Genomic DNA, 15,695 nt, shown 5'->3' with positions numbered 1-15,695 from the left:
CCCCCCCCCCCCTTTTTTTTTTTTTTTTTTTTTTTTTTTGAGTCTACTGATTTGGGGAGAAGCAACTGAAAAAAAAGGTTTTCACAGTCTCTGTTATCTCTTATTTCTTTTTAAAGGTTAATTTCAAGTCTTTCGGGTGTGGTGTTACTGTCCACTCGGTTTCATCCGGTGAGGGTGCTGAACTCGGGTTCTCTCCAGGAGGGGGTACTGGCCCTTTAACTCTGGTGATGTGGGTCCATCCTTATTCTTTAGTGCACATTGCTGTGTGAGTTGTTAACAGTACTTGGTAGGGACCTTCAAACTTCAGGGTCAGCGGGGTATTAGTCCATGTTTTGATCAATACCCAATCTCCAGGATTGATATTATGCACATTTGCATCCCAAGGGGAAGTTTGAGGAAGATAGCCTTTCTTTCTGAGATTTTCTAGGGTTTGTCCAATGGTTTTTAGATATTTTCTAGTGACTTCCTCTCCTTCCAGGTAGTCTTTAGAACTATAAGGAGATAACAAAAAGGGAAGCCCGAATAACATTTCGTATGGTGACACTCCTAGATCTGCTCGTGGCTGTGTTCTGATTCGTAATAATGCTAGGGGTAAGCATTTAAGCCAATTTAGTTGAGTTTCTGCTATTAGTTTAGTTAGTACATTTTTAATGGTCTTGTTCATTCTTTCTACTCTGCCTGAGCTTTGGGGATGCCATGGGGTGTGTAACCTCCATTTTATCCCTAAGGCTTGTGTTACCTGCTGTAGAATTTGTGCTGTGAAATGTGGCCCTCTATCTGAATCAATATTATTTATCAGCCCATACCGAGGAAGGATATCTTCTAATATTATTTTTGTTACTACTTCTGCTGTTTCTCTTTTTGTAGGGAATGCTTCTACCCAGTGGGTAAGGTGATCTATGATCACTAACAAGTGTTTGTAACCTTGAACAGGGGGCATCTCAGTAAAATCAATTTGCACATTCTGGAAGGGCCTTAAGGCTAACTCCCTCCCTCCAGGCTCAGTCTTCCTCATAACTTTTTGATTTATTTTCTGACATATTATACATCCTTGAGTAACTGCTTTTGCTAATTTGAGTACTCCAATACATAGGTTTTCCCTTAGGAAATGGTCACATAACCCCTGGGTTCCCCAGTGGGTTAAATCATGTATTTCTGTAAGTTTTTTTTGGGCTTTATTCAAAAATTTCCGTCCGTCAGCTGTTAACCACACTCCGTGTTCCCCCTGGTGTAATCCTAATTCTTTTATTGCTTTCTGCTCTTTTTCACTAAACACCTGCTCTATCTCTTCTTTTTCTTTTCTTGGTATTTCCTCTAATTTGAGGATTTTTACTGGTTCTCCTGGTTCTAAAGCTGCCTCTCTGGCTGTTTTTTCAGCTAACTGGTTTCCCCTTATCTCGGGCATATTTCCCTTTTGATGCCCTTTTATGTGAACTACTGCAATTTCTACTGGTTTTTGTAAAGATTTTAACACTGACTTTATTAATTCTGTGTGTATTAAGTCTTTCCCTTTTGAATTCAAGTATCCCCGTCCTTCCCAAATTTTCCCAAATGTGTGCACAATACCAAAGGCATATCTAGAGTCTGTGTAAATGGTCCCTCGGTCATCTTTAAGTAAGTCTAGCCCTCTCTTTAGTGCATATATTTCACAGCACTGCGCTGACCAATTACTTGGTAACTTTCCCTTTTCTAAGACTTCCATTTTCTCTCCCTCAATCACAGAGTATCCGGATGTTCTTTTCCCTTCCACCACTCGGGATGACCCATCTGTGAACAATACTCTCCCATATGGGAGGGGTGTGTCTTCTAAATCTTCTCTCACTTTTGTCTGCATATCAATGAGTTCTAGGCAATGGTGTTCTATCTCTTCAGTGGGCTCGCCAGAGAGAAACTGGGCTGGATTTAAGCTTTTTGATGTTGTTAGTTCTAGGTTATCTGTATTTATTAGTATAATTTCATATTTTAGGATTCTAGAATCTGTGAGCCACTTTTGAGCTCTCTGGCTTAAGATTGTTTTCAAATCATGTGGAGTATGTATCTTTATCTTTCCCTGTAATGTTAACTTTTGAGCTTCTTCTATCAAAATAGCTGCAGCTGCGACTGCTTGGAGGCAAGCTGGCCATCCCCTGGCAACTGGATCTAATAGTTTTGATAAAAATGCTACAGGCTTTCGGTATCCTCCCCATTCTTGGGTTAAAACTCCATATGCTATTCCTTTCTCGGTGTTTACAAACAAATCAAACTCCTTTTTAAGATCTGGTAAGCTTAAAACTGGTGCTGAGGATAATTTCTCTTTTAGATCTTGTAGCTGCTTCTCGTCACTCTCTGTCCAATTCATTGGTTCCTGGTCTATTAATTTATCATAAAGAAATTTGACCCCTTGAGTGTACTTATCTATCCAGTGCTTGCAGTATCCAAACAGGCCTAGAAGTTTCCTTATGTCTCTCTTAGTTTTTGGAGGTGATATAGATACTATTCCTGAAATTCTTGCAGGGCTTAACCTTTTACTCCCCTTTCCAATTATGTGTCCTAAATAAGTGACTTCAGTTTCTACAAACTGTAGTTTACTTTGAGATACTTTTAACCCCTTTTCTCCAAAAAAGTTTAGAAGTTGAATACTTACATTTTTAACTTCTTTTTCTGTCTCCCCTGATATTAATAAATCATCTACATATTGCAAAATTTGAACTCCTTCTGTGGGACTAAACTGTTCTAATAATGTCTCTAGGGCCTGTCCGAAGATATTTGGCGATTCCGTATATCCCTGCGGTAACCGTGTCCACCTTAGCTGTTGTTTTCTTCCCCTGTCTGGATGTTCCCATTCAAAGGCGAACCAATCCCTACACTCTTCTGCTAGGGGACACGCCCAAAAAGCATCCTTTAAGTCTATCACTGTGAACCAGGTATGCTCTCTTGGAATTTTACTCAGCAAGGTATAGGGGTTAGGTACTACTGGGTGTCGAGCAATAGTTCTTTTATTAATTTCTCTCAAATCTTGGACTAATCTAAACTTTCCCTCATCTTTCTTTATGGCCAATATAGGGGTGTTATGAGGGGATGTCCTAGGGTAACTTTATGATGCCTGTATCCCCAATTGTCTGTTCTGTTTGTGCTGTATATTGAGTCCTGTGCCTTTAAGACTGGTTCTAAGAGCAAGGAGAAGCGCGGAGTTTGTTTTGAGAAAACTGCCTGACTCCTACACATTCTTCTGCGGACAGCGTGTTCGGCGGAGGCTTGGAGAGACTGCAGGACAGAGATTTTTTTTCTTTGCTTTTAGTTAGTTTCAGCTAGGTAGGGCAGAGAATTTCCCTGGACTGTTTTTTTTTCCTTTTTCTTGGAACTGTTTAAACCTGCTCTGGACTGAAAACCCAGGGGAGCACTGGGGGGCTGCACCTGCGGCCCACCGGGGCCTGGACCTCGGCATTTTCCAGCAGCGCCGGAGGGACTGGGACTGAGGAGATGCTGAGAGAGAGAGCCGAGCTACACCCACGGCAAGGACTTTCTCAATTTGCCATCTCACTTCAGAAGGAGAGGTTTTATTGTTTCATGCTATTCATTCTTTATACTTGTATGCACTTCATTTGTTTAGTAAAATAGTTTTTTCCACTTTTCTCCAAAGAGGGTTTTGTTTTTTTTTCCGGACCGGTTGGAGGGAGGGGCCACGTGGGCTTGCTTCCTTAGAGGGATCCTATACAGGGGTTTTCTCCCAAATTTGTCCCAAACCAGGACAGGGGACATACAGGGTTCTAGGATATTCTCTTTTAAAAGATGCTCAATTACTGAAGCTAGCCCTTTCTTTCCTTCAGGTGACATTGGGTGTTGCTTGACTCTGATGGCAGGGGTATCTTTTTGCATTTCTATCTTAATGGGAGGGATATCTAAACACCCATACTTTCCCTCTGTAGCCCACACTTCTGGATTTATCTCTTGTATATCCCCTTGGGTCAGTTTCATGATATGCACAACCATTTTTCCATCTTTTGGGATAACTACTACTCCGAGCTGCACTTGTAAGTCTCTGCCTAGTAAATTGGTTTCTGTATGTGGTAAATAAAGAAAATCAGATGCACAATACTTTGAGTTCCCTTTTATCTCTACTCCTTCAATTATTAATGCTCGAAAGGGCCTCCCTTCAGCCCCTAACACTTCACAAGTTTTTGTCCCGATTGTTACCCCTGTTGGTAATTTCCTTAAACTTGACCTACCAGCTCCTGTGTCTACTAAGAATTCATATTCTTCACTTCGGGGCCCCACATCAAAGTTTACTAGAGGCTCATCTTGTTGTTCCATGGGGTCCCCTATTTTATAGAGCCTCTGACACCCCTAATCCTCCCCTTTCAGCACCCTCTCCAGGGCATCTTGCTCCCTTGCAATAGCTTCATCAAGGGATAATTTCTTACAGTCCCTTTTTAAATGCCCTATTTCACCACAGTAATAACAAGTTCTATTCTCTCCTGAGTTACTTCTTTTTAAATTTACCCATGGTGGTACTATGGGTGACTTTGGTTCTTTAAATGAGGGTCTTGGTACTCCCTCACTAGATTTCAAAGAGGAGTTTCTCTGGTTTTCTGCTACTCCAGTACTTTCTCTTGCTACAGCTACCATAATGCGAGCCTTGGCTCTAGCTTTTTCTTCTTCTCTCCTCAAGTAAACTTTTAAGGCTTCCTTTAATAATTCATTAATACTTTTCTCCTGCCAATCTTCAATTTTTTCTAATTTTCTCCGTATATCTGGCCATGACTTTGTTACAAACTGCACTTTTAGAATTACTTGTCCTTCAGGACTATCAGGGTCTATGCTTGAATATAATTGAAAATTTCTTTTTAATCGGTTTAGCCAAGTGGCAGGAGTCTCATCTTTTTCTTGGGACCCATCAAAAGCTAATTTAGTATTATTCCCTCTGGGGACAGATTCCCTTATGCCTCTTACTATCAAGGACCTATAGTCTCTCATATTTTGTCTTTCTTCTTCTTGATTTGGGTCCCACCCCGGGTCAGCTATCGGTAATTTATGATCTCCAGGTGGCCCTAACCTATTTTCCCTTTCCCAGATTCTGATACTTGCTGTTCTGATCATTCGTATTTCCTCAGGGGAGAACAAGATGTTTAATATAGAATTTAACTCTCCCCAGGTATAAACATTGGGTCCAAGGAATTGGTCTACCTGTGTGGCAATACCTATGGGATCTTCAACTAAATTTCCTAACTCTTTCTTAAATCCTCTTACTTCAGAGGCTGTTAATGGGGCATTTACAAATCCTACCCCTCCAATCACTCCTCCCATAGGCACTTCTCTGAGGGGAAAAAGTCTTTCTGGCTTTAAGGCTTTTGACCTGGTGTTACAATAGGGTCCTTCACTTACGTTATCAACAGATAACACTGTCCGGGTTAGGAATGCCTGGGGATTTCCAGGAGAATGGGATGACTCATGGGAGTCTGTAGGGGTTTTGGTTAACTCCCAATTAGGGGGTGGCAGAGGAATTACTGTAGGTGAGGGGGAGGTAGTAAAATTTGTAGGAGGAGAAGCAGAGGATTGTACTGTGGGAGGAAGGGGGGCTAGGGAAGAGGTTGTGTTTTGGGAAACTGAAGGGGTTATAACTGGGGCTAAAGAACCTTGACTATTGGAAGGAGGTGGCAAAGGGGCTGTTGGGAGAGAAGGGGGAGAAGGTACTAAGGATTGAGGAGAAGGGGTGTTAAGGAGGGGTGATGATGGAACCACTGGGGGAAGAGGAAGAGAGGGTTCTGAAGGAGTTTGAGTTTGACTCGGGGAAGTTAGTAGGGGAACTGGGACAGGATTTTGAGGGACTTGGGGCACTTCTGGGTAAATTGGAGGGGGTAAATGGTCTAGAGGGTCCCATCTTTGATTAGTTTTCCTTTCCTCTTTCTCTTCCTTTCTTTCACACTTTTCTTTTTCTTTTAATTTGCAGACTTTTATATTCTCTTTACTTGTGGCTCTCTTTTGCCAACAAGCAGCATAGGCTAATTGATTTACATCTGGATCTTCTTGAGTTCTTAGGTACTGATTTAACTGATAGCACATCCACTCATCATGTGTTCCAAACCATGGCCACTCTCCTGGTAATTTTAATTTTGGCCAGACTTCTGTGCAATAAAACACCATTTTAACCTGATCTAATCCTTTTGTGGCTTCTAAAGAAACCCATTTAGCTAAAAGTTGTTCTAAGGGACTACCAGGTGGAATACTCTTCACTTTGTTATTTTCCTTTTCAGATTTCTTTTTCTTACTAGTACACTGTCCCATTTTCTTTAAACTGGAAAAAAAAAATTCAAAGGTGCCCTCTACTGATGGGCAACACAGGTTTTTAAGCAAAAAAAAAAAAAAAAAATTCTTCGGCCTTTCTCACTCTGCTTCAAATCTCCTGACTTAATTCTTGAACACTTCAACAAAAACTTCTAAACTTTATGCTTTTCTACTTTTTCCTACACTTTTGCTTTCATTTAGGGAACAAACTCTCTCTTTCTACTCACTTTCTCTAACCTTCTTCACTTTCTTGGACGCTCACACTTTACTCACACCAGGGGCTCAGACTCTCTTCTGACCCCTTTGAGGTGAGTCCTAATGACCTCACCTCCTATGTAGCCCCGCGCCTTGCCTCACCCCTGAGACTCTGGACACGCTTTGTGGCGCACAACAGGGTCCCTAGTACTAGCATCCCCTTCCGGGCCTCAGGGCCTTCCCACGCCTTAGCCCCCGCCGGGCCGGACACCTTCAGTCCGAACCCCGGACTAGACTGCCCTGTCACTAGTACCGTTCCCCTCTTCACTTTTTTAAACGGAGGTAAGAGGTCAAGACTCCGCACGGGTTACCTGGGGGGGTATCCCTTCCTTGTTTCCAAGGATCAACCCGAGCAGGGCCCGACCCCTTTGCCTTCCACCAGGACTGGCTTGGCTACTTCTCCCCAGCGAAGCAGCCTCGGCAAGAGGGATGAGTGCGTGTGTGCAGGATGCCCGCCTTGCCTCCAAGCTGACTCCCCACCCCGGTGTCCTCGGGCTATGGGTTTACGGCCTCCTCCCTGAGACCGCGGCAGCACACCCTCTCTGGTGTGTCTGGCTCAGTCCTGGGAAGCAGGGACTCTCATGAGCTCTCGGCACCCGCAGTGTCTGGGGACACCCTGTCAACCCTGGTACGGTTTTCCCGCCCCTCCAGGGATTCCAAACTCTCCTAGGCTACTCTAGCTCTTAACGGGGGGGGACCTGCCCCTAATGCGTGCCACTCACACTCTGTTTTCCCCTGCACGCCCAGGTGGGGGTCTTTCTGCCCCTAAGGAGACGCCTCACTCACCAGTTTCTTTCGCTTCCCCCTTTTCCTGGCCGGCCCCCTCGCGGGGGTCCGAAACCGCAGTACCGAGGGGTCCACACTCAGTTCCAGGGGTCCGAGCTGCCAGCCCCCGACTCTCTCACACTCCCATTCGCACGTCTCCTTTACCCGCTGCCGGAATGCTCACCCTCCGGCGCTCCTCCTCGTTGCCGGTCCCAGGCTGCTCCCGCTTCGCCAGCTGTCCCGGAGGTCCGAAGGGCGAGCGGCCGTCCCATCTTCAGTCCCTCTTCAGGCGTGGCCAGATCCCGGACGAGCCCCCAAAATTGTTCTGGAAAAAAAAGAGAGAGAGTCAGAGACTTGCTCTTTTTGTATGTTGCTTTATTATCAAGCTTGGCCTTGGGGGAGAGCTTGCTTGCTCTCTTGGCAACGCGGAGGAGGAGGTACACACAGCTTCGCTTCACAGCAGAGCTGGGGACTCCCACCCCCCCTCACGGGCTTTTTCCCCTTGCTGGGGAGTCCGTTTCGCGTCGCTGATCAGGGGTCATCCAGCGATGGGGGACTCCTTCTCAGGTCACGGCGACTAAATAAAACTGCTTCGGCAGACTCCTGTACCTTTTGCACTAGTCTAAAGTGCGACTGCAGTCCTGGATTTTACTTTAGTTTTCTGCTTTTTAGAGTCTCTTTTTCTTGAGTTGTTCCCAGAATTCCAGTGTTCTTTTTATTTGCATATTCAGACACTATCCGGCGAATGGGAGCAGAGATACAGGTAATAAGGTGAATTCTTAATTAACAAACAAGTAAATAAGGTGATAAATCAATATTAAAACAGGAATAAGGCAAATTCTTTATACAGAACTAGCATTAACAATCTTAATGAAATTACTTAACAATTAAGTAACTAAAACATAGATTATTCGAATAGAACTTATTTATAACACCGGGCCCTCATATCGTCCTTAAACAGTGCTGGGCTGTGGAGCAAGGCAGTGCTCCCTGCAGAGTGCCCTGTGCTGCCTTTTCCACTGGCTGTGTTTCACAGAACCAGAGAGTAGGAGTTTTTAAAGGCCATCTATTCCAAGCCTTCTGCAATAAGCAGGAACACCTTCCACTAGACAAGATTGCTCCAAGCCCTGTCAAATGTGGCCTTGAACATTTCCAGGGATGGGCTGCCACAGTTTCTCTGAGAAAATTGTGTTTTACTACCCTCACAGTAAAGAAATACTAAAGAAATCTATTCTAACCCTGCCCTTTGGCAATGGGAAGCCATTCCACCTTGTCCTGTCTCTCCATCCCTTGTCCCAAATCTCTTCCCAGCTTTCCTGGAGTCCCTTTAGGCACTGGAAAGGGCTCTGAGGTCTCTCTGGAGCCTTCTCTCCTCCAGGTGAACACCCCCAGTTCTCCCAGCCTGGCTCCAGTGCTAAGGGGCTCCAGCCCTGGGACCATCTCCATGGCGACTTGGACTTGGTCCAACAGCTCCACATCCTTCTTATGCTGGGTCCCCGGGGCTGGAGGCAGCTCTGCAGGTGGGAGTCTCACCTGAATGGGCAGAGGGGCAGAATACCCATGCTGCCCACACTGTTTGAACCCAGGTAACCCACGTCGCTGTAGCTAAGTACTATCAGCACCTGCAGACAGTCAATACTATGGGCTCTATGGGCTAGGGGAGCAGCAAATGGACGCGGCATGGAAATAAAGATCGCGGGAAGGGCGAGACACGGCCTGGGGACACAGAGCTGATGCTGTCGCTGTCCCTTCCCAGCCGCAGCCGGGCTGGGCTGCAGCTGCCGGGGCGCAGCAGAAGCGGGGCCTGAGGGCAGGCTGTCTGGACCGGAGAGCAGCGTCCTGCAGACCCCGCGGTGGCAGTGGAAGAGGAGCCGGAGCCAGGCTAGCGGAACGGCACCGGCGGCTTCCGGTCGCTGCCCACGGTGCTCAAGCTGGACGAGCCTGGCAGCAGCTTCTCGCACCCGAGGGCTCAGGGGCGGTCAGTCCCGGTGAGCCGCGCAGGCCCAGTTACAACGCCCGGGGTGAGATGGCGGAGCCTCCAGGATTCGCGGACAACCCGGGGTGCGGGCGGGGCCAGCGTGCGCGGCCCCTTTAAGAGGAAGAACACCACAGCGGCGCCAGGCGCGGCAGCTCTACGCATGCGCACAGCCTGTTCCTGCGACTTATTCGGTGCCACCGGCGCAGGAGTCGCGCTTAGCGTGATCGCGCATGCGCAGGCATGGCCCCGCCGTGCGCTTTGTGGTACTGCCGGAAGCGGGTGTAGGCCGAGCGCTACGAGCGGCGCTCCCGGTCCCGTGTGGCCGCGGCCCCGTGGCGCCGGCGGCCTGAGGGAGCGGCGCGCCCCGACATGTCTGCCGGCATTTCGGCGCAGGTAAGACGGCCGGGCTTCCCGCCACGGCGCTGTCGAGCTCGGTCCGCTTCGCCGCCCGCGGGGCCTGTGGCGCGGGTGCCGCCCGGAGCCTCCGCCGCGCTGACCTCTGCGCTGCCGCGGCGGGGCCCGAGCGGGGCGAGCGGCGGGCGAGCCTGTCCCCAGGGCTCCCCTAGCGCCTCGCGCCTGGCTCGTGCCGTGGAGCCACCGCAGGGCGGGCGGGAGCGACTCTCCGTGACCCCCTGCGGCCTAGGGCCTCTCTCAGCCCCTGCTGCGGCCCCGGGATCGAACTGCGTTTCGGGTCCCTGGGAAGAGCGTTAGGTGGTATCCGCGCTCTTCCTCCCGTGTGGATCCTGCGGGCGGGAGTTGGGCCTGAGGGAGGGAGAAGTTTGTTTCGCTGTTTCCCTGCCGAGTCCGACCAACAGCCCGCTGATGCCTCCCGGGCTCTCGGGATTCTTCTTTCCCTGTCTCATCCCTGTCTCCCGGCCCAGTGGATAGTAGATCCTGTTTATTTGGCAAACAGTGGACTGCAGCGAGGCTTCTCGGAGTAAGGGGGCCGTGCCTGCAAGAGAGACCTTCCTGCTTGAGCATTTTGGAGTCATCACGAGAAACTGGACTGACGAATAAGTGCCAATTTAAAATAAATTGTTGCATAAAATTTTTTCTCAGTCGAGGGCAGTATTTCGTGGTCAAGTTCATTAAACAGTTTTTGGCACAAATGAGAGGTTTGAAAACTTACTAAATTCTCAGGTGACCTGCCTGGGAGATAGATTTCTCAAAGCTACTGTTAAAAATGAGAGTGATAGTGAGAAGCAGTGTAGTACTGACGTCCTGAGAAATTGTGCTTGAAAGCAGAACAGCCAAAACATAACAAAACTGACTGATGTTTTTGCTTTCCTATGGCTCTGCTCATCTTCAGCTATAACAGTATGCAACTTCTAGGCAGTGGCCTTCTCTATGGCATGTGCCCTGCCTCCTGCTTTGGCCAGGCAGTGTTTCTGGGAACTAAGGAGGCAATGGGGTCCATGAACTGGAAGTGCTGGCGGTAGTGAGACAGGAGTCCTGTGGCTTAAAAGGCACCTTATGTTTGAGACCTGACCTTCCCTGTTGCACATTCATGTATTAAATTCTGGTACAATAATGCAGTAAAATCTGACAAATTTGTTTTCTCTGGGCAAGGGCAGCTGTGATTCTCTTTTCTGACCCTTAGTAGTGCTGTGGCCGAATGGCTTGGGAAAGGATGACAGAAGTTCTTGGTTTTTTGTGTGCCTCATCTCTTCTTGCCTTGAATATAAACATTTTAAAAAATTTAAGAGTAACCCTGACGTGCTTTTTTTTTTTTTTTAAATTCTACGACAAAATACTTAAAATACCAACTTTCTGCTCATCTCTCTCTCAGACAGGTGTTCTGTTTGATTCTTGCCACTTTTATTTTTTGCCTGCTTTCTGCTCTGGTGTTGTCCTTAACACAGTGCATGCCTTAGGCAGAGCTGACCTGTTAGACGGCTCCAGAGGTGAGCTACCTGGAGGGCTGTGCTTCCTCAGGCTTGGTAGACTTAATACCAGAGGTGCAGTTAGTCTCAGCTAGATCTAACCTGCTTTCTCCAACATGAACTTAGAGGGCAGTGGGACAGGTGGGCATACAGCAGTTGTTCATGCTCAGAATGTCACAGGACTGAGAAAAATTGCTCATAAACATCTGGTTTGTGCTTTGGGGGAAGGTGAATTGTGGCAGGATGGCTTTCTGACAAGAATTGTTTCCTCTAGAGAGCAGATGTTAGTACCATTAGGTACTAATGGTAGGTAGCAGAGGTCATGTTAAGTGAGAAGGCTTTTTTTTTTTTCGGAAATACTTACAAAGCATATCTGATATCCCAGAACTTTGATGTAGCCTTTTTTTTTTGTGGCTGCTTCTCTGGTTTAGGCTCAATTAGGCCTTCAGCCTTCTTGAGTGTAGCAGTGTGGAGATGGATGGTGGTTGCTGCTACCTCTCCCTGAAAAGCATCTGTTCTGGGGAAGCCACTCAGGTGGGCACAAAGGCAAAGCACTCAGGGCCACACACACCCCCCACGGCTAGCTCAGCAAAGAAAGGCAGAAAGGGTCTCCTCTATAAAGTTCCAGCGAAGTTTATTTTGTAGACATGTGCTGGAGGATTTTAGGGACAGAAAGACCAAGATCAAAGGAGTGCCCAGGGTTAGGTATGGAGTCAGGAACCCCATGATCTGAGGGCAAGGGGCAATGACCTATAGGGGACATAAGGATGGAGCATCCATGATACTATAACCAATAGGGAAACAGGGAAAGGAGAAATCTCGAGAACCAGGGACATATATGAGCAATAGAGGTGGACAAGGCCCATGGAATGGGAATAGCAAAACTGAGGTAGATTAACATAATGTTCTAGAGCACCATGGGGGGAAGCCTTTTTGCTCATGATAAGCTGTGATGCTTTCCCAAAGCCTATGGTAGATACTTCCAAGGCATTGGCCTAGAAGTTTCCCTGGCAGGCTCAGGGGCTTCTACACTTGAGCATATTTCTGTTTATGGTCTTTGCATCTCTTGTACTACTAACCATTGTGTCTGCTCTGCTTTTTTGGTTTGATAAAAGCCAGGAAGGATCCACTTTTGGGACAATTTGTTCCAAAAGTGCTTGAAGTTCTTTTGCATCATAGGAAAATACTTCATTTTACATCTGAAGCTGCTGAACACAAAAGACTAAATGTTCACGTTTGCCCCCAACACTTCTCTCCCTCAGTGCACATTTTCTGAGGAACTGCTTTGTACATTGGTATTGATTCCCTGACCTCTCCCCTGCACATGCTGCAAGCACTTCAGCTTCAGGCTTGGACCTTCTTCACGTTCCTTCATAGTAACTGCAGAATGTGGCTCTGTTCAGTTCTCACTGTCTAACTTTAGTGATCTAGGAGTTTAGATATTTTGGCTGCAGCTGTCCATATTAAGTCTTTGGAAACTGGAAATAGAACTTTATTTATGAGTTTTATGGACTCACTATTCTTTTGTGCTCACTGGCTTCTACAGTGTTTGAGAACTCAGGATCTTGGGTCTGCAATGCTGCGACATCTAGTTTCAGTGGTTTATATAGTGATAACTACTGAAGTTCCGTGAAATGAAACAGATTGGGAGGAAATACATTGAAATCCAGATTATTTACCACACGTAGGAATATTGGAATTCATGCTCAGTTTCATAGTAAATGAATGTCTCCTTTGTTTTGCTACTTTTAATGCTGGCAATTTCTTTCCAGGTCTGTCTGTGAGACTGTGAGGACGTTTTATTTAGTGCAGCCTCCAGGAACATACAGTTAACATATAGCATACAAAACTGCTTGGTGAACAACAGGGGTTTATTTATGATTCTTCTCAACCCTCCTCTTAATCAGCATTCTGAGAGTCCTTAGTTATTTGAACCCCAGTAAGACATACGTGTATGTGAAGTGTGACTATTCAGCTTCATGAAACTTGGGAGATATTAGTTGGGCCAGTGAGGATGCTTTATTGAAGCTGAGATACAGAAGCATTGCAAAAACAGAAGTCAAAATCAGGTGTGATGTGACAGTTGCTTTTTTGGTCTTCAGTTTGCTGTTTCTGTTTCAGTAGTTACTGATAAATAGAACATCTTGGAAGGGAGAGAGTCCTGCTGCTGCACTGCATTAGGTGCTCTTTGAAGCAAGTTAGGAAGCTGTCAGTGTGTGGAATCTGTCAGGAACATTGTCTTGGATATCAGTGTGTGGAGTTTTCCAGCCTTTTTAAATTCTTGCTCAGTTAGAGGAAGCTGCATACTAGATAGATTTAACGGTACTCCAATCCTAACAGATTGCAGAAATTTCCAATTCAAGTGGCAGTTGAACTGGAGTCTTGAATAAAAAGTAACTTATAGTCCTTCCAAGTGAAAACTTTTAACTGCTAAATGTTGGGGGGGTGAATAGATTGATACCCCGATAAACCCCCTTGTAACGATTTTGCATCTGAATCAATTACTTCCTTCGGTATTCCTTGTGTATTGCTAAACTAACAGAAGGTTTCTTTTACAGCAAGACCAAACGAAGCCTCAAATATTGACAAGATACAGTCTGATCATTAAACTTATGTATGAATATCAGGCAGCAAGCTGGGTGTGTGTGGTGTGAGATGTTTTGGTTGTTCTGCTGCTAAACCACTTCACCGTGGCATATTGTATATATCCTGTGTCTGTTAAAAGTGCTACTCCTCAGAAGTGTGGAAGGGTCACCCAGAGGAGCTTTGCATCTTTTTTTTCTTTGTGGCAGGGAGCTGCATGAAGGCAGGTGATTGTGTCCTTGTATTCCCCTGCCCTAGTGCAATTAAGGTTTTTAAATGCAGCGGGATTTGGGAATCCCTGTCCTTTGAATTTTGTCTTGTAGATGAGAAAGCTCTCACGCAGGCATTGCCTGCCATTTGCTTGTATTGTACAGCACTTCCACACACCTGGGCACACTGCTCTGGGATGAAGATAGCCACAGTGAGTGTGCCATACTTATCACACAGGGATAAGCTCCTGCCGTGAGCTGTTCACTGCCAGCTGGAGGGCTGGTGTGGAAAGGTATGCTGTTTTATCAGTTCAAAACAGTTTATTTAAGCCAATGCTCCTCAAATGCTGTTAGAGAGTTACATGCTTCTAATGCACTTGTGTCGCAGGAGAGGAATGGAGAGTGGTTCCCCTCTTCCCTTGTGGGATAGGGGATAGAGGCAAAATGCTGTGGGGCTGATAGAGGAGCAGAGAGTCTTGGGAAGTAGATTATATCTCACTTCTGACCCTTCTGCTTTGACTCCAAACATGCTGGAGACTAAGACGGTGTTCAGGTGGGAGAGAAAGGGGGTGATGAAGCATCTCTGTGGCTATAGGATATGAAAGGAAAAGGTATCATTATGGAAACCTAGATAATGAAGCTAAGCAGTGATCAAAGCCATTACTGAGGATTGGGATTTTGTGGGTGTGTGGGTTGGTTTTCTTTTTTTTTTTCTTTTTTTTCTTTGGTGGTTTGGTTTGATTCTGGGGACTTTGTGTGTGTGTGTGTGTTATGGAATTTCCATTTTTCTCTAAGCCTAAGGGTTTTGAACACAGTGACATGAGCATTCCACCTGCCTCAGCCCCCAGAGGAGGGAAGGTGCCTGAAGGATGTAGGTGTTGTATGTCCTGCAGGCTGCTGCTGTTCTGGTTAACTCACTATCAGTTGAGCAGACGTGATTGCTGCGTCAAACCAGGAAGGATGTAGTTGGAAGACAAGATCTTGCTGCCTCACTTTTCTGTCTCCCTTGAAGGGAATCATCAGGCCTTTTGCATAGGTTTTGGGTATAAACATTTGAGGAGTCAGCTAACTAGGCAGATTTGTTTAAATAGACTTTTCCCTAGGAATGTGTATTTCCAGGCCTGGTTTCTTGTTTAGTTTGGGGCCAATGAATGTCTAAGGGAAGCGTTCAAAATATTCCCTGTATAACTAACTGGCTTCCAAATTGTGCCAGGTAAGTGTAGTTGGCAAATAGATCTTGGAGCGCCATCAGTGACAGCTTGAGCTGCTCTGTGCTGTGTCTCTTGAATACTCCTTGCTTTTTTTCCTGTGCCAGCCCTGTTTTCCTTGTTCATGTGGTCAGCTGGCTCAGGTAATGGATAAAAGACTGCCAATTCTGGTGGAAGAGGAAGAAAGGGAGATGGCACAGTCCCAGTTCTGGTGGCTCAGGCTGCTGTGGTACCAACTGCTTGAGCAGCAGTTTAATGTTGTGAGCCTATACAAAGCATTCTGCTGTCAGAGGGATGTTCCTGCCACCCCTCTGGCCCTGGGTCCTCACTGCTCTGTTGTGTTGGCACAGATGTTTCTCATCTGAGTTAGATCAAATCTCTAGGTATGTTTGATGTGTGGATCAAAACTGGCCGTATGTGGTGGGTGTCAGTGAGCTGCTCAGTGCAGTCCCAGGACTGGTGCTGCCTCGCTCCGCCTGTTCCCGGGCCAAGGGGTTCTGACCTCTCTCCCAGCCCTCCCCCCGTCCAGCTCGTGGGTGTTGTGTGTGCTGCT

At 46.6% G+C, this 15,695-nt stretch overlaps 1 protein-coding gene and 1 long non-coding RNA gene across 6 annotated transcripts in view; one reads left to right on the top strand and one right to left on the bottom strand.

Moving 5' to 3' along the window:
- Positions 1-225: 225 nt before the first annotated feature.
- Positions 226-9,280, bottom strand: LOC131378669 (uncharacterized). The gene is made up of 3 exons (XR_009208379.1): positions 8,815-9,280; positions 7,466-7,606; positions 226-491 (listed from the first exon to the last, which is right to left on the bottom strand). It is a non-coding gene; the product is annotated as an uncharacterized LOC131378669 (long non-coding RNA).
- Positions 9,281-9,486: 206 nt separating this feature from the next.
- RALGAPB (Ral GTPase activating protein non-catalytic subunit beta) overlaps positions 9,487-15,695 on the top strand; it is a 66,968-nt gene continuing 60,759 nt past the window's right edge. For 2 of the 5 annotated variants that reach the window (XM_040079673.1, XM_040079669.1), the window contains exon 1: positions 9,520-9,652. The gene's annotated coding sequence lies outside the window, so the exon portion shown is untranslated. Of the gene's footprint in view, positions 9,653-15,695 lie in introns of all 5 variants that reach the window. The other 3 variants (XM_040079672.2, XM_040079671.2, XM_058422662.1) reach the window with 3 other exon arrangements.

This window comes from Hirundo rustica, chromosome 16 (assembly GCF_015227805.2).
Source record: "Hirundo rustica isolate bHirRus1 chromosome 16, bHirRus1.pri.v3, whole genome shotgun sequence".
Classification (NCBI taxonomy): Eukaryota; Metazoa; Chordata; class Aves; order Passeriformes; family Hirundinidae; genus Hirundo; species Hirundo rustica.
Note: the sequence above shows the minus strand (reverse complement) of the source record. Positions and strands in the feature narration are given on the sequence as shown.